The sequence below is a fragment of the Amblyomma mixtum genome, chromosome 9, assembly GCF_055824585.1.
Source record: "Amblyomma mixtum isolate Tamu chromosome 9, ASM5582458v1, whole genome shotgun sequence".
Taxonomy (NCBI): Eukaryota; Metazoa; Arthropoda; class Arachnida; order Ixodida; family Ixodidae; genus Amblyomma; species Amblyomma mixtum.
In genome coordinates this window covers 65692362-65711548 of record NC_143020.1, presented here as the reverse complement: position 1 = coordinate 65711548, position 19187 = coordinate 65692362, and positions in this window count along the sequence as shown.

Genomic DNA, 19187 nt, shown 5'->3' with positions numbered 1-19187 from the left:
AACACCTGGTGATGGGAATAAAAAGCTGCAAATGGCGGCTATGGATACACGTGCAATACGAACGGTGTATTGTTTCGTATCGTTTAGCACGTGCGCTGTTTCCTTTGGTGTCGTCTGCATTCACGATTTGTGGTAGGCGGGTAAACCGATGAGGCATTAAGTTTCTCAAGATTCCCCAGAGAAATATTATATTTAATCGTGTATGACCTGCCTTCCCGTAAAGCCCGCACATTGACTTTAGGAAACATAAATTGGGAGAAAAAAAAGAAAACGGAAATCATCACTACCAAGTTCCTTAGTGCGCTAATAGATGGCGCTAGTTGCGTTCCCACAGACCATTACTATCGTTGTCAGTGAAGGCATGACGAGCATGCTGAATCTTTTCGGCGTGCTCGTCAGCCGTCTATTCAAAATGATGTTTCAAACCACCTGAGCTAATTGGATTACCGAGGGAGGCAATGCAATGAGGCCTACTTGGAGACTTAAGAGGACCTCTTCCACAAGTCTGCACGGGGATTTTGAACGTGCGCGTTTCTTGTCTAGGGCCATGGTCTCAAAAAGCTTTGAGGTAACCGCACTTCTAACGACATGGATGGTAGAGAAGATGACCGTCTCTTGGAGCGCGCTGATAAGGTCAGGTTATCGGATCACAGCGAGAGAGAAAGAGGCGAGGAATGTTCACTAAAACTGTTTGTAATTTGTCACGAGCTGTTGTATCAGTGTGCGCACAAGTCGCATAGAAACATTACACTGTCTCTACAGGTAATAAGGGAGTAATTTCTCATTGACATCCACCCGAGCGCAGCCATACGGCTACAAAGGAAAGCTACACAGGTTTCTCAGAAACTTCGTAGTTAAAAAAAAAGGTATTTTGTGATGAAAGAAGGTCTGACTGGAGTACGGGTCGTGCCCGGCAAAATTTGAGATGAAAATCACGCGTCAAAGACGAGTAAATTCTGTAAGTGGTGTCATCGTTTGGATTGGTTTCGCTAAAACAGGTTTATTATAGAAGCTAACTATAAGAAATGTAAACATCGCATTTGGCTTCGCTAGTGCCCTGACGAAAACATTCATGGGACGGAGAAATTTGGCTGCGAAACTTTTCACATACGCAGTTAACCCACCACGATGGCTCAGTGGCTTTGTCATTAGGCTCCTGATCCCAAGGTGGCAGGTGCGATTCCGTTGGCGGAGGCCGTATTTCAGAGGAGATGACGTGCACAAACACCCATGTTCTGTGCGGTGTCCGCGCATATTAAAGAACTCCAGGCGATCTTAATTATACCGAAGCCCTCTCTATGGCGTCCCTCAAAGCCTATGTGTCGCTTCCGGAAGTTAATTCATTACCTTGCAAATTACAATTTTGATGCATGGTTAAATGCAGCTCGATATGTATTTGAAGCAGTGTTGATAGAAAAACAGTGAATATAGGCTTTGTTTCGAAAAGCTTCTACTTTTTTCGTGTAGGTTCCTGAACGTCATGAAAAAACGGTGCTGTGCTTCCTATATGTGAGAATCGTAATCCTTGAACTTGCGAGTTTTTCGTTTTCGTCACAAATTTAGTGCAAGCAACTGCTTCGTGCTGGGCGCGATAGAAAGCGAAAAAAACATTTTCTGAAACTTGCTTCGATTAAAAATTACCATTTATCGGACGAATCTGCATTTGCTGCCAAATGCTCGCCAAGCCAATAATGAAGTTCACCCTTTCCGGCATTATGGGACGAACAGACTCACCGACGGTTTTCCTTCTTGGTAAGTGCATGAAACTCCTCAGCAGCAGTAGAATCCTCAGCAACTTGCCGAGGGAAACTGCGGCTGCGGTAGCTGATCGCAAGTGATAGTGCTGGGTAGTGGAAACTTCGTGACTTCGGTATTGATTGGTTGAGAACGTAGAATCGGCCACAGATATTCTGCTGTTGTACAGGTCAATCACAATCCACCAAGTTCAATTCGACCACTTGGGGTTCTTTAACGTGAACTGACATCGCACAGCACACGGGCCTCTAGAATTCCGCCTCCATCGAAATTCGGCAGACGCGATCCCGACCGCGGCGGCCGAATTTCGATGGAGGCGAAATTCTAGAGGCCCGTGTACTGTGCGATGTCAGCGCACGTTAAAGAATCCCAGGTGGTCGAAATTTCCGGAGCCCTCCACTACGGCCTCTCTCATAGCCCGAGCCGCTTTGAAACGTTAAACTCCAATAAACCAAATTAAACCAAATCTAGCTTAACGTCAAGCATTTGCTAAGAAAAGTAAAATGTGATGCTAAATTTTGTTCGCAGACAGTGAAGCGCTTTTTTCGGCGTAGTATTGTCAGCAGTGCAGTACGTCGGAACACGGCTTAGACGTGGTAACTAGCAGGCTGGTTAACTAATATATCAATAGTTATCTTTTGGACTTTGTATGTTAGGTTCCTTAATTATTGACAGGCGTGTAGCCCGTAAGTAATATCGATATCATTTTCTAGAATTCCGAAAATGCGGTTTCGCTAGGTGCTGTGGCATAAAAAATTTTGGCTATTTCGACGAGTGACGTGCACTGGAGAGGTTGCTTTGCCTGCAAGCTTCTCGAAAGATAATGTATTTTGGCGCATGTAGCCAAAATATGTTCGCTCGCAGCGTCGAGGGTAACAGCAGCTTCGAAATTCTAAAACCGAAAATGGATACTACTTAAGGTTGGCTACACGCCTGTCATTAATTAAGGAGCCTAACAGTAACAGTTAAAAAGTTAACTACTCAATAATGGTTAATCAGCCTGCTAGTTAGCACGTCTTAGCTGTATTATGATGTAATGCTGACGATGCTATGCCGTAAAAAGCGCTCCTCTTACTCAAAACTTCTATTTTTAAAACTATGTAAAACCTTAGGTGAAACACCCTGGCTCAGTGATAGGTGGAATGGTGTTACCACTTTTTCTTTATTCGAGATATTCCCATTAGGCATAATAAGGAAGGGAGAGAAAGTTAGTAGGAGTGTAGGCAAGCCTCGCTTAAAAAGTGTCAGAAGTTCTCGATAAAGCGATTATCATGTGTCCACTTGCGATAGTCGCCTGCAACATGCCATCGCAGGCCTACCTTCCTTAGGAAGCGTCGTCTCACGGAGGCTGTAGCCGGGCAAGTCCACGGCAAGTGTTTTTCATCAAACTGGTCTGGCGCAGCACCACAATGGGCACACTTGTCAGTCACTTCTAAACGTTTGTCACGCCAGCGATGACGCACAGAGGGAGTCAGAGCCGCCCTGATTCGAAGCACAGTTATGACTGTGCAGAAGAATCTACGCTGCTTTCCAAACAAAAGCAGAACTAAGTACGTACGCTTTCCAGCATTTCATGGCAGTTGAGTAGGTCTGTAAGAAACTTCCGCACACAGTCACTCTGTTTTTGCTCCAGGTGCATGACTTCATAAATAGAGAATTATTATATCAGGAAATAATATTGTCGTAACCTAATATTATTATTTGTCTATAGTCTTTATACTTGATAGACAGAAGTATATAGAGAGTCTATGGGCTGCCTAAAAAGTTTCTGTAAGGGAATTCATCGCCTGGATTTCACGCTTCCAGACCTCTTCGAGTACGGGTGTTTTGTACCTTAGGATTTAGACGTTAAGTCCAAGATTCCTTGTTTTCCATGCGTAACCACTGTATTTGCAGACTTATCTGAATTTTAGCTCACACCATCGCGACCCAACGAGAAGGAACCTCACGTGTATCATAGTAGACTGGTTTGGCTTGGTTTATGGGGTTTAACGTCTCAAAGCGACTCAGGCTATGAGAGACGCCGTAGTGAAGGGCTCCCGAAATTTCGACCACCTGGGGTTCTTTAACGTGCACTGACATCGCACTGTACACGGGCCTCTAGAATTTCTCCTCCAAAGAAATTCTAGCCGCCGCGGCCGGGATCGAACCCGCGTCTGTTGGGTCAGCAGCCGAGCACCATAACCAGTGAGCCACCGCGGCGGCTATCATAGTAGACTCCTTACTTCTTTCTGTTTCCACAATATACACTTGCACTTGTTTCAGAACACCTTTGCCGGAACGGAATTCTGAATATATTCGAACTTTGTGCCCGAAAATGTGGATGATCCTAAAGGAAACTGGAGGATTCTGCATTTCCGCTAAGCCTTTCTTTCCGTCCGTTCACTCACGTGCGAGCGAAAGTACGTGCGTACGAATTCAGTGCCAGATCTCGTGCTGTGTGCTGCGCCGGATTAATTGTTTCCACACCACGCGAGCTGCTGGGAGTTCCCTGTAGGGGCGCGCGCGTCACGTACGCGCAGGTGTAACGAATACGTGCCTCGGCACGATGTTTTGATGGTAAACGTGTGCGTTTCCTGCCACCGTGAAGCGTGTTTTTTTTTTACATAGTTGGTAAGGGTTTTTTGTCTTGGTAATATATCCGTCCTGCCCAGAGAGAGGTGGGGATGGAAAGTTGTGGACGCCAGGGTTTGTTTTTCTATGTGAGAACTGCCTATCTCGTCCGGGGAGAGGAGCGACGTGTGCGCAAATTGTTTTTGTGTGTGAGTGTGTCCTAGCTGTGCTTGTGGGCATGTACCCCTGCGTGTGTTTGTTTTATTGCGAAAGCAATACTGCTAGCACTTTTCTGCCGTCGGTGGAGGTCGTTCCTTCGCTACGGAGCAGCTGCGTCGCACGACCACGTGACAGCGTGACGTCACGACCAGAGGAGAGCAGGGGCCCCAACTCGTCTGTTCGGCCGTAGTCGTTCCTTCGCTCGGCGCGGCGGCTGCCACGTGACGGCCTCCTCGGCCCGCCGCGTGAGATGTGATGGCATCGGGCTCATGAATTAATTTAATTAATTTAATTAGTTCATTTTAATTAAATAATTAATTTGATTAATTTCACTTCATGTCGACGAAGAATCTATGAGTAGTGCGGAGCGATATAATCACAAGAGAAGAAAACGCCGTGCGGAAGAAACGCCGGAACAGAAAGAAGAGCGGCGTGCTAAAAGAACAGTGCAGTATACAGCCAAGAAGAAAGAGCAGTGCATTGTGGTGATTCGAGACGGTGGCATCGTTGCTCAGTGACGTGAAGAACAAGAGATAAGAGTTGGCGAGTTCGAGTCTGCTCCGCGCGAATTCGAGAAACGAAACTACCAGCAGAACCAGCCAGGCTTAACCAAGCTAAGCCTTCAGCCAATTTTTTCTAGGAAGCTCCGGAGACGTAGAATGAGGCTTCTTCAGAACCATCGATCTTATGTTGGACAATATTGTTGAGTACGTTGAATTACGCGTTGGTTTTCCTAGGTTATCGCCGTAACAAACAAATTAATATGCTCGAATAACTATTGGGGTTTGTATGTGCAAATTTCCAGAGTGGCTGGCTCCCCGAGAAATCGTCTAAAGCTTTAATGCGTTATCATAGTGTAATTAAAACAACTTTGTGTTCTGTCTTGTACCTGCTTTTTACGCTATGCGACCTGATGTCGATTACGCACTAGCCCGAATCAATCACCCTTGCAATTTGAAAGAAAGCTGTTCTGGACCATTGAAATGAGATTAAGGTCCATAGAGTTTTCTACAACTTAATGTTTCGAATAAGCGGCGTACAAAAGAGGCACCAAACTATAGCTGACGCATAACTTTTCTTTTCTGCAGAAAACTGCTCATCCGCTTCGCGAGCAAAGCGATGATAAGTGCTTTTTTCGCGTAAATAAATTTCCTCTCTGAGATGAGTACAAACTACGGGTTTGTTTGAACACAATTTACAGAAAGCGCTTCCTACGCTGACCCAGGAGATTTCTCGGCAAAGTTAGCCTGTAATTTCATGTAAAGGAGCTTTCACAAAATTGTGACACTCAGTGGTTGGTAATACCTTAGTGCACTGGGTATAACTGAGCATATTCACTCATTGCAAGGCTGCTTGAATTTTCCTCATTTATTTGTTTCCTTTAAACCCTCTTTAAAACCTTGTTATACGGTTTAATCCGCGTCAGGCATTCCGCGATCCTATATTAAATTAGAACGTCACTCACTATGTTAAACCTGTTTCTGTTGACCTTTGCCAGTATTCGTGGGATTTGCTGCAAGTTCATTAGTTCGCATTAGGGAGCTACTTTCACAAGGAGCAACGCTGGAAGTCTGTTTGGACGCAAAATGGGAAGATTTTCGCTCGCCAAAGTGACGCATCACAAAGTATTCAGATCATCAGTGAGAAAGACCTTGTTAAGATAGTCTCGCCGCCGACCCCCGACACAGTTCAGCCCACTAGGCTTACATCTTTGCCTTCCCTGGAATTAATTACCTCGAGCTTGTTTTTCCACACAGTGTTCGATCTCCTCTCCCATCAGAAAACTCAGTATTACAGTTCAATGCGCGCTCCGCTATAAACAATAAGATGATATTGTCGATCTACTGAGCAAGCTTTCATTTAAATATAACGTTATAATGATTACCGAAACTTGGTACAATGATGGCGGCGATAGGGTTCACCTTGATGGTTACAAAAGCTTCGTCATTAATCGTGATGGCCGCCGTGGAGGTGGCGTAGCCATCTATATTCATGATTCCTGGGAATATGAGCCTGTACCTGCATACTGCCTGATTACGAATGACTATGAAATTTTAACACTGAAGCATAACCTTGAAATCTTCGCCGTTGTTTACCGTCCCCCCAATGGCAGGTATGGACAGTTTATTGATTTTTTTCAGAGTTTTTTGGAATATTCGTGCGCGAATAATTGTCAGCTAATTGTGGCGGTGATTTTAATTTAAACATGCTAGACGCTAGCGCCAGTACCTATGTGACAAGTGACAAGTCTCATTTCAACTGGTTTCACAAATGTGATCACGACGCCAACCCGTGTCAGTGTCCACATCCTCTGCTCTTGATCTGTTAATCACAAATATTGAAACAGCTGTGCACCTCGCTGGTACGGTCACTGCAGATATAAGTGACCATTGCCCTGTTTTCATGTTTTATCGTTCACCCAAAATGTCGAACAAAAATCGCCCCGACGCTTTTACTTTCCAAGACATTTCAGACGAAGCACTTAAATCTTTTGAGCAAGACATTAGAACACAAGACTGGTCATTTATGTTTAGGAAGCGAAATTCGAATGATGCATACACAGGTTTCATTCAAACGTTTATAAAAATATATCGTGCGCACTTTCCCTTCAGAAAATTTCACCAATCAAAAAAGATAAAGAAGCCATGGGTGACTCCTCTTCATTTAGCCATGATAAGAAAGAAAAACAATCTGTATCATGCATTTTTAACTGCGCGCACACTGAATGCGTTCAAAGAATTCAAAGCTGCTCGAAATAAGTTAAACAGTGAACTTCGGCGTGCAAAGACTGCCTACTTTGAGCACCTGTTCCTTGACGTAACGAAGAAAAAACCAGCAGCCGCCTGGAAAGCGATCAACAGAGTCTTAGGTCGTCAGACTAAAATTCAGCGCCTGATAAGATAATATCAATAGCCGTGAACTTTCTGGCCAAGAACTGACTGATCACTTCCATAAGGAATTCGTCGATAGCATAACGCCAAATGACAGTCTGCTCTCTGCAGCACCTTTAATCAATAGCCCAGTTAATAGTTTTGTTTGTCACTCAGTTACCGAGGAAGAAGTATCTAGAATATTTATGCAACTTAAGAATAGCAAACTCTTGACATTAATAATTTGCAAATAAAACCCATAAAGCATTTTTTGCAGTTAATTGTTCCTGTTCTCACGTACATTTTTAATTTGATCATTGAGGATGGTGAGTTTCCTATGGAAATGAAAAAATCAAGGGTAACAGTCATACACAAAGGTGGCGACCGAAATGATGTTAAGAATTACAGGCCAATATCAGTAATACCGGTGTTTTCGAAAGGGCTGGAAAAAATACTGTCATCTAGATTAACACATTTTTTTTAGAAGAAGCTTTTTACTGACGCACACTATGGATTTAGAAAGGGGAGATCTACTGAAAATGCTTTGCTAACATTGAAAGAAAAAATCCTGGAAAACGTAGAAGATAAGCTTTTCACCCTCGGCCTATTCATCGACTTTTCTAAGGCGTTTGACTCCCTCAGCCATGACATTCTTTTACACAAATTACATCTACACGGAGTACGAGGAACACCCATTAATCTCATCCGATCTTATTTACGCGACAGAAGCCAGTCTGTGCATGTTAGTAATAAGCAGTCCTCTTTTCTACCCATTAAAGCCGGAGTGCCACAGGGCAGTATTTTAGGACCCTTTCTCTTTAATGTATACATTGATGACATTGTAACCATTGATTCAAAGGCTCAATTTATTATTTATGCCGATGACAGTAACATACTGTTATCTGGCCCTGATGAAAATAAACTTGTAATATGGTGTAATGACCTGCTCGAAAAATTGGTGTTCTGGTCACAGTGTAATGGACTAAAGATTAATCCGAGAAAAACAAAAGTAATTATTTTTCGGCCACGAAACAAAATGGTGAATCTACAACATGTTGTTCAGTGCGAAGGGGAAGAAATTGCTATTGTTAAGGAACATAAAATTATAGGAGTCGCCTTTTCAGAAACATTAACGTGGGATTCACATATTGACAACATATGCACAAAACTTTGCAGAACAGCCGACGGCTTATCGCGATGCCGTTCTTTTCTCCCAGTTCCTATTAAACTTCAAATATACCACGCCTTGTTCTCGTCATATATTAATTATTGCAATTTAGTATGGCTAACAACTACTAAAGAGAACATTAAAAAGATCCACATGTTACAAAAAAAGATTGTGCGCAACATAGCTAACATTGACTACTTTTCTTCTACTGAACAGTATTTTCGTCAGTACAATATCATCCCCATACAAAATATGTATGAATTTCGCATGTTGCGCTCATTTTATGTTTCATCACGCCCTGTCAGACAATTTATTTCTACAATCCCATTCCTTCAACATAACAGCAATAATGCATTTACACGTAGCCCTGATTTGTGGCAAATTCCCCGTTTCCGCACCAATTACAAACTACAGTCCCTTAAGCACAACCTCCCGTTAATTTTAAATAAACAGTCGCAATTTACCAAACCCAGCCTTAACCAGTTGCGACAGTACTTTTTATCCGTATAGATGTTCTGGTGAATAACTGTTTTCCATTGTCCCATATATTTTTCTTTATATTTTCTTTATATTTTTGTTTCACATCACACAACCATTGTAACCACATTATATAAACTGTTTGTTATTTTCTTGTGCACTGTTTTCCTCTCTCTCTTGTTGGACTGATGTTAGTTATTTTGATTTTAAATGTGTTTAAATCATCCATATGTATGTTTTTTCCAGTTTCTACATTACTTCAAAACTGTACACACGTTTCTACTTGTTACCGCATTTTACACGTCTTTCTGTGCTGTGTGTTCAAGTATTGATATTTTTATGTTCCTTTATTTTGCTGTGTTTCAATGTCTGTATGACTTGCCCTGCCTTGTATGCTGGGCCCTGGGCCTCGTCAAGCTGACAAAAGCAGCTTTTAGCCCAGGTGTCCCACCAGAATTTTTTTTTCTGGAAATAAACTGAAACTGAAACTATACGTAGAAACATTACACTTGGTGTGATCTCCGTCTTCCTTGAAATTTTTCGGATAATTCTTCTCCATGAAAAAAAAAACGCCGTACCTTAGAAGTACTTTATCGCCTCTTCGCCTCTTAATAGCCTTTCGCCGCTTTATTGCAACTTTCCCTGTCAGAACTTTGGACGATTATGATATGAATCCAAAGTTTAGAACACCTTGTTTTAGGTGTTTTCCTTCTATTCTGATACTCCATAGCAGTAATAGCCGACTTGCGCATGACTGGCTGTGAAAATTAAAACTTGCACACCCGGAAAGTGCTTCCTAAGATCCAGTGTAATCAGATCAGTCAAGATAAAATGGCAGTTGAAATATTACCATAAAAATTAATTCTGTCCTGATGGACGCCGGTGGAGCGGCTATAACTAAAACAGACTTTAATCTAATCCAATTTAAACAATTTCCCTGGTAACTCGATGTTACCTACTGTTAGATGGGCACAATCTGTTGCGACACAGAACACACGGGATTCAAAGAACATGGACCAAAGGCGCAGACCGGGGAGTAACTCTTGTAGGTGTAGCGTTATCTGATCTGGCTCCCCAATATCTTCAATTTAATCTAATCTGTTCAACCCTAGTGATGATCTCTGTTCGCTCCTCATGTGTAACCTGATCACGGTTTTCGCTCCTCTGGATGAAAACAACAAAGTTGGAGTGTACTGGGCACCGCCGCTCCGTACTCTGCCGCGCTTCGTATCGATTTTCCGGCGCCTGATTTATGTCTCGCGGGTTCGTCTCACCCCCTCTTTCTCCCTTCACTTTTCCAACTCTCTTTGCGCAGCGTTTTCTTACATATCTCGGTTGGCTAGTCTGTGCTTACATAAGGAGCAGCTTTCGAGTTGTGCTATTGATTTGTGTGCGATACACCCAACACAAACTTGCGGCATGGTCCGGTGGCTCTCTTCTTGCTTTATCCCAAGGTCGGCTATGATTAGGGGAGTGGTCGAAGCGGTGCAGCACTTCAGACACCTGCGCCTGTACTTCTATTGAACCATCGACTTATCCTGTCCTTTAGTCGATTTCATCTCCGCGTGTTCATCGATTCACTTTATCAACAACCTGTATTTTGCTTTATTCCGCTAGCTAAAAAACTGATTGAAACGCACCTGATCTTGTGTTCTTTTTTATTTCTTTTTATATTTTTTCTTCCATTTTCTTTCCCTCTTTATTTTACGTTTTTATTCTTCCCTTTCGTGGCAGCCACCGCGAGCACAGGGTGGTTTGATTTTTTCGTCTATTTGCACTCAACATGCTCCACAATTTTCCGATTTAGACCAATGCCAATTTTTGCTGAACATTCAAAAAGTTTCTTGCCGACAAGCTGGTCAGGTTTGAGCGTTGGTGTTGGTGGATCTTTATTTATTCATCGCCAGAAAAAATGTGAGAAAAGTAGCCCAAGAAACGCACTAACTGGTACAATAATATCGTTTAGAATATTTTGGAAAATGAGGGCTCAGTTAACACATGTTTGCATCGCATGTATACTTCTGAGGTGTAATACGAGTATAGTTGGCCAGAATATGTTGGCAATTTACATAATTCAGCATATACAAAGCACTTCGGAGGGTTCACTTAGGAGATGTGAACTGGCTACGTTTATGAGTTTTGCAGGTCGGTATGGTTCGTAGGAGTAATTTGGGCCTTGTGGCGGTACGTAAAATGAAATTCTTAAAAACTCAAGCGAAGCGATGACCGAACGACACAATAAACGAACGAACGAACGAACGAAAGAAGGGAGGAAGGGAGGGAGGGAGGAAGGAAGGAAGGGAGGGATGGAGGGAGGGAGGGAGGGAGGGAGGAAGGGAGTGAGGGAGGAAGGAAGGAAGGAAGGGAGGGATGGAGGGAGGGAGGAAGGAAGGAAGGAAGGGAGGGATGGAGGGAGGGAGGGAGGGAGGGAGGAAGGGAGGGAGGGAGGGTGGAAGGAAGGAAGGGAGGGAGAGTGGAAGGAAGGAAGGGAGGGATGGAGGGAGGGAGGGAGGGAGGAAGGAAGGAAGGAAGGGAGGGAGGGTGGAAGGAAGGAAGGGAGGGAGGGTGGAAGGAATGGAGGGAGGGAGGGAGGGAGGAAGGGAGGGAGGAAGGAAGGAAGGAAGGGAGGGATGGAGGGAGGGAGGGAGGGAGGGAGGAAGGGAGGGAGGGATGGAGGGAGGGAGGGAGGAAGGAAGGAAGGGAGGGATGGAGGGAGGGAGGGAGGGAGGAAGGGAGTGAGGGAGGAAGGAAGGAAGGAAGGGAGGGATGGAGGGAGGGAGGGAGGAAGGAAGGAAGGAAGGGAGGGATGGAGGGAGGGAGGGAGGGAGGAAGGGAGGGAGGGAGGGTGGAAGGAAGGAAGGGAGGGAGAGTGGAAGGAAGGAAGGGAGGGATGGAGGGAGGGAGGGAGGGAGGAAGGAAGGAAGGAAGGGAGGGAGGGTGGAAGGAAGGAAGGGAGGGAGGGTGGAAGGAATGGAGGGAGGGAGGGAGGGAGGAAGGGAGGGAGGAAGGAAGGAAGGAAGGGAGGGAGGGTGGAAGGAAGGAAGGGAGGGAGGGTGGAAGGAATGGAGGGAGGGAGGGAGGGAGGAAGGGAGGGAGGAAGGAAGGAAGGGAGGGAGGGTGGAAGGAAGGAAGGGAGGGAGGGTGGAAGGAATGGAGGGAGGGAGGGAGGGAGGAAGGAAGGAAGGAAGGGAGGGAGGGTGGAAGGAAGGAAGGGAGGGAGGGTGGAAGGAATGGAGGGAGGGAGGGAGGGAGGAAGGGAGGGAGGAAGGAAGGAAGGAAGGGAGGGATGGAGGGAGGGAGGGAGGGAGGGAGGAAGGGAGGGAGGGATGGAGGGAGGGAGGGAGGGAGGAAGGAAGGAAGGAAGGGAGGGATGGAGGGAGGGAGGGAGGGAGGGAGGAAGGGAGTGAGGGAGGAAGGAAGGAAGGAAGGAAGGGAGGGATGGAGGGAGGGAGGGAGGAAGGAAGGAAGGAAGGGAGGGATGGAGGGAGGGAGGGAGGGAGGAAGGGAGGGAGGGAGGGTGGAAGGAAGGAAGGGAGGGAGAGTGGAAGGAAGGAAGGGAGGGATGGAGGGAGGGAGGGAGGGAGGAAGGAAGGAAGGAAGGGAGGGAGGGTGGAAGGAAGGAAGGGAGGGAGGGTGGAAGGAATGGAGGGAGGGAGGGAGGGAGGAAGGGAGGGAGGAAGGAAGGAAGGAAGGAAGGGATGGAGGGAGGGAGGGAGGGAGGGAGGAAGGGAGGGAGGGATGGAGGGAGGGAGGGAGGAAGGAAGGAAGGGAGGGATGGAGGGAGGGAGGAAGGGAGGGAGGAAGGAAGGAAGGAAGGAAGGGAGGGAGGGTGGAAGGAAGGAAGGGAGGGATGGAGGGAGGGAGGAAGGAAGGAAGGAAGGGAGGGATGGAGGGAGGGAGGGATGGAGGGAGGGAGGGAGGAAGGAAGGGAGGGATGGAGGGAGGGAGGGAGGGAGGAAGGGAGGGAGGGAGGAAGGGTGGAAGGAAGGAAGGGAGGGATGGAGGGAGGGAGGGAGGGAGGAAGGAAGGGAGGGAGGGTGGGAGGGTGGAAGGAAGGAAGGAAGGGAGGGATGGAGGGAGGGAGGGAGGGAGGGAGGAAGGGAGGGAGGGAGGGTGGAAGGAAGGGAGGGTGGAAGGAAGGAAGGGAGGGAGGGAGGAAGGGAGGGAGGGAGGGTGGAAGGAAGGAAGGAAGGAAGGGAGGGAGGGTGGAAGGAAGGAAGGGAGGGATGGAGGGAGGGAGGGAGGAAGGAAGGGAGGGAGGGTGGAAGGAAGGAAGGGAGGGAGGGAGGGAGGGAGGAAGGAAGGAAGGAAGGGAGGGAGGGAGGGTGGAAGGAAGGAAGGGAGGGATGGAGGGAGGGAGGGAGGGAGGAAGGGAGGGAGGGAGGAAGGGAGGAAGGAAAGGAGGAAGGGAGGAATTAAGGAAGGGAGGGAGGAAGGAAGGAAGGGAGGGAGGGAGGGAGGGTGGAAGGGAGGAAGGGAGGGAGAGAGGGAGGAAGGAAGGAAGGAAGGAAGGGAGGAAGGGAGGAAGGGAGGAAGGAAGGAACAGGTGGGCGGGCGGGCGAGTGACAGACTGAACAATCGAGTGACGGATCGACTGCAGACTGAGCAATTAACGGAACGACCTATTAACTGACTGAATAACTGACCAACCGACTCACTCAGTCATTGAAGAACCGATAGGCCAACTATAGAACTCAAAACCAACCTGTCGCTTATCTGACTGACTGAGCAACTAACCGACGGCTCAATGACTGAATAACTGAGCGGCTAATGACCGCGAAACCGATCGAACGGCCGACCAACTGCTTAAACAACTGAGCCTGACTTGTAAATATAGGAAGGAATGAGCGTAAGAACGAACAAAGGAATCACTGAATCTATAAATAATTTTGTCATTATTCTATTTGTTCGTCGATCTACTGGACGAGAGACACAACGGATCATGGTAGCGGGTCGCGATCGGAAAGCGTTGCGTAAAACGTCAGGATTTCAGCACTAACCTGAAACCTAGCAGAGTCTGCTGAATTTCAGGAAGTGTCTGCTTCTCTTTGCCTTCCCAGTCCTCTCGTCCTCTGTCCGCTTTGTCCCTCCACGCCCCTCGCACGCTATTTTCATTTTCACTGGAAAGTGAAGAAGACAGACGTGTAAGCAGTGTGAGCTCCATTCACCGCGTACGAACATCCGCTCGAGTAGCTGGCTGGACGATCTTTTTGACACGCGCGGCCATTCCCAGTTTTGCAGCTCGTCGCATGCCTTCTCATCTCTCACCATTTAAGCGCATCCGCAACATTTTGAATCCCATCGGCTCACTTCTCAGTCGTCCGAAACTCACTACCGCTAAGGCATAGCGGAGAAATGCGGGGGCTTTGAATGGCACTGTAAGATGTAGCAAAGAACAGAGAAGAATACAAGAAAAACAAGGCTTCTCTTGAGTTCCCAAAAGTCGCGAGAGTGAGAAGCGCTGCAGTTATAATTATGCTATTTTTTCTTGCCGCCTGGAATAGAAAAGATATCGGTGTCTGTTGCTACCCGTCTAATTAGGCTCCCAGATCAATACTGACTGAATCGATTGCGCCTTTAAAGCCCCCCGAGTTCAGTACATTGCGCAAGCAACTACGGGAAGAGATCATCGAATGTTATTCAACTGTCACGCCACACCAAATCTTCTTTTCAGTCATATCTTCCTCGCACATCTGTGGAATGGAACCACCTTCCCCCCGATATTGCAGCCATTGCAGATAACAAAACCTTTCACGACGCAATTGCTAACATTGTTTATTCTGAAAGAAGTTGATCATGTGTTTTATCTGTTTCCACTGTGTTGTGTATATTGATTTTATGTTATTTACGCTTGATGAATGTTGTTTGTTTTAATCTGGAGAAAATTTATTTTGTACTCCCTGTTTTCACTGTATTATATTCATTGTTCTTTATCCTAATTAACCCACTCCCCTCTGTAATGCCTTTGGCCCGGAGGGTGCAATAAATAAATAAAAAACAATTTGTTTAAATCTATTCCATCAGGACGGGAAGGAAAACTTATGCAATCCAGACATACCAGACATTCGACGATGAGAAATAAAAGTTTTGGTTGGCGGTCGATATATTGTACCGCGTATAAATACAGAATGCGAGTAAATGATGAAATCGGAAAGAAAAAGAATGGACTTTGTTCCTTCAATATATCTTTAAATATATTGTTCCGTGACAGACCATAAAATACTGAGCTGGTTTGATAGCGTGTGTGGATGCTGTTCTCTCTTTCCGCCTGCATTTATTTCTTCTTTTTTGATAACGCCATGTTAATTATCCCAATATCGGCGCCATGCACGAACCTTGTGCGCATAAAAGCGATAAACATAACCTGACTTGGTAGATCGGGCACCTTGTTCGAAGCACTTAATTTTCAGCCATATTTATGTCCGTCATTGTGACCCAATAATAATAAAAATAATAATTTTACGTCAGTACACAAAAGTATTCCTAAAAATTGATGTGGACGCTTCAGCAATTCTGACATGATCAGGCGTAATAGGCTATCCAGCTGACCGCTGCTGTCATTAGGAATGTTTTTGACTGTCCTTGCTGCTATAACTTGTACCATTGGTGTATAACACTGTATTACTATGCAACTAATACTATGCTACAAGTGACAGTGGTACTACTATTATACTATTACGCCTACTAGTGTTACGAATGCACACGCAAGTGTGCATTCTTGATACTAGTAGAGGGAAAGAAAACAGGGCTGCATTTGTCATTTTTTTTACTCAGTATTTCTCCGCTCCCGCATAGACCAGCCTAGTCTTCAGAAACGAAGCCGGCATTTTGCTTTCCTTGTTTTCCTTGGATCGGCCTTTCATTCGCAGATAGCAGCCATCAATAATCAAGGAGCAAAAAGTATGGATCGGCGGAACAAGGGATACGAAATGTATGCTGTCTCCAAAAAGGGACGTTATGCCCGGTATAGAATAAAGAGAGAACGGCGCAAAGCACAGGTGAAAATGAAGGCAAGAAATGATGCACGAAAATAGCTTGTGATAACAGCGTGAAAACCCTGCAACATCCACCTTTGTGTGTGCACGTCCGCATTTCAGCGCGCAGTTTCGCTTCTTCGGTGTTTTGGTATAGTGCATTTTCAAATAAATTTAGAATGTGCACCACTGATGTTTTCTGTAGGGACCTTGCATGAGTATCAAAATGAGACAAATTACATAAAATGTGAAACCACTGTCGTATTTAACAGCTGTTAGTTTGAAAGCAAATTGATCACAAGCCACTTATGAGCTCATTATGAAACAACAGCGCGAAGAAGACGGGGACAACAGCGAAGACGACAGAAGAAAAGCTGACTCTCAACTAACTTTATTTGACTTGAAATGCAATTTATACGCATGAGCGTCTGGAAACGCAACGCAACAGCCAACAACGCAACAGGGATAAAAGTAATAAATTCTCCGCCATTCCCACACCGCATATCCCATGGGTTGAAGAACGCGGCGAAGCCGTATCAAGTTGATGTGTTTTTGTCCACTCCCTTGAAACTGACCGTTATATGTCCAAAGGTGCATCGTAAGGTAGAGGCACTGAACCGTGGTGCACGCAAGGGTAGTACTATACGCCATGAGAAGCAGTTCGTTTCGTGCAATGAAGGCGTAGTGCATCAGATTAGTTTATCATGCGGAGCCATTTTCGTAGGGCATACTGGACGACATCTGAACACACGCCTTCGGGAACACAACAAAAGTGTCCAAAACAACGACCCAGATTCCCACATTGTGAAGCATTGTCTCACGCCCTTTTTCAACACAGCAGTAGCATTATATGAACACAGGGATAAGATCACGCGGGAAGCTATGGAATCATACCATATCGCAAAAAATCGGGGCAAGTGCATCAGCAAGGCCACTGTAGTTCTTAGAGATAAAAAGCTCGCATTCTGGGACACAAGCTGAGGGCTAAGTGGATTGTATGTTGTTTGTTATCTGTGACTATACTCTTTTTTCCTTTTCCTTACTCGGAATTTTTCTAGACGCGCATGCGTATAAACTGCAATTCAAGAGAAATAAAGATCGTTGAGAGCTAGCGCTCGTTTTGTCGTTTTCACTGTTGTTCCCGTCTTCTTCGCGCTGGTGTTTCATAATGAACCCGTACCAACTCACCTAACTCTTACGTCTCCCACTAATGAGCTGCTGCTAACAGAATAAGCGGGAGAGGTACGTATTGGCTGCGTTATTCTCAATATACACTAAAACTTGTTTTATGTCGCTCAGATTACTTGCCTTGAAAGATGAAACGCTTATGGCCTACGATGTCACCACAACAGCTACTGGAACTATACAAGAGAATGACGCAAAAAAAAAGTTGCTGGTGGTTTACCCTTCCTAGCCTCGAATTATTGTCCGAAAGCAGGTTTTTGCGTGTGGACACTAGCGCCGCTTACCTGAAAGCGCAGTTTAAAGCGCAGTTTAAAGCGCGTTTCCCTTCTTTTGGAGGCGAAATTCAAGAGGCCCGTGTACTGTGCGATGTCAGTGCACGTTACAGAACCCCAGGTGGTCGAAATTCCCGGAGCCCTTCACTACGGCGTCTCTCGTAGCCTTAGTCGCTTTGGGACGTTAAAACCCCATACACCAAACCAAACCTCCTGTTCGTGACTTTCGCACAGATTGAAGTTGATGAAGTTTATGACGTGCAATGCACAGTGCGAGTGGGTGTTGCAGTTTAGGAAGAGGCGTGGTTGGTTGTGGCGATATCTCATAGTACTCTCGTGCGATGACCAGCGAAGCTGATCTGTTCGCGCAACCACACGTTCAAAACACAGATGCGGTGAAAGGGGGTTCGCGTACTAGTGACCTCAGCTATACAGTTCGCCAAACAGCTGAGCGGACGGCAGCAAAATCACAGTCAGTCTACACAGCCAAAGAGCTGGAGCCGCGCGCGCCGGCACACTTCGTCGTCAACTTCTTCGTCTGCCATCGAGGCAACCTGAGGCGCATTCATAATAGTTCAGGCGCGTTACTTGTAATTCACTACAATGGCCCCGGGATGGAAGAGGAGCCATCCTGGCGACCTATGGTGCTGGCAAGAGGAGCGGGTCGTAATAAGTCTTGAGGCGACTGACATGGACAAGCTCACGGCCGCGACGACGCAAGTCCGAAGAGGGTGTAAGCGGCTCTACAATATAATTAACAGGGGATGTTGATTCGACGACGCGGTAAGGCCCATGATGTTCTCTGCGAAATTTCGAAGACTGTCCTGGTGTAGTGGAGGGGACCCAAAGCCAAACTAATGAACCTGGAGAGAAAGCGTGCGCGGTTTGATGGGCATCGTGTTCATGCTTTCGGCGACCTTGGGAGTCCGAGGTGAAAGAACGGGCCAGTTGGCGACATTCCTCGGCGTGCTTGGCGAGTTCGGAAAGGGGCGTGCATTCGGAGGCGTCCGGAGTGTACGGCAAAACCGTGTCCATTGTGGAGGACGGCTCACGGCCATACAACAGGTAGAAAGGGGAAAATCCGGTGGTTGACTGGGTGGCGGTATTGTATGCGTACGTCACAAAAGGCAGCACAGAGTCCCAGTTAGACTGATCTGACGAGACGTACATGGTGAGCATATCACCGAGAGTGCGATTAAAGCGCTCAGTCAGCCCGTTAGTTTGAGGGTGGTAGGCAGTGGTGGTCCGATGAATGATGCGACACTCTCTGAGGAGGGCTTCCACCACGTCCGAAAGAAAGACACGGCCTCGATCACTGAGTAACTCGCGCGGCGCACCATGGCGGAGAACAAAATTGTGCAGCAGGAAGTGGGCAACGTCACGAGCAGTGGCAGCGGGTAGTGCGGCGGTCTCTGCATATCGGGTTAGGTGGTCGACGCCGACAATTATCCAGCGGTTCCCAGATAAGGTGTAGGGCAGCGGGCCGTAGAGGTCGACGCCAACACGATCGAATGGGCGAGCCGGGCACGGCAATGGCTGCAAGGGGCCGCTCGTACGTGGCGCGGGAGACTTGCGTCGCTGACAGGCGATGCAGGAGCGGACGTATTGGCGAATGTACCCGTACATGCCCCGCCAATAATAACGCTGAGATATTCTTTGAAACGTCTTCAACACACCGGCGTGGGCACATTGTGGGTCAGCGTGAAACGAGGCA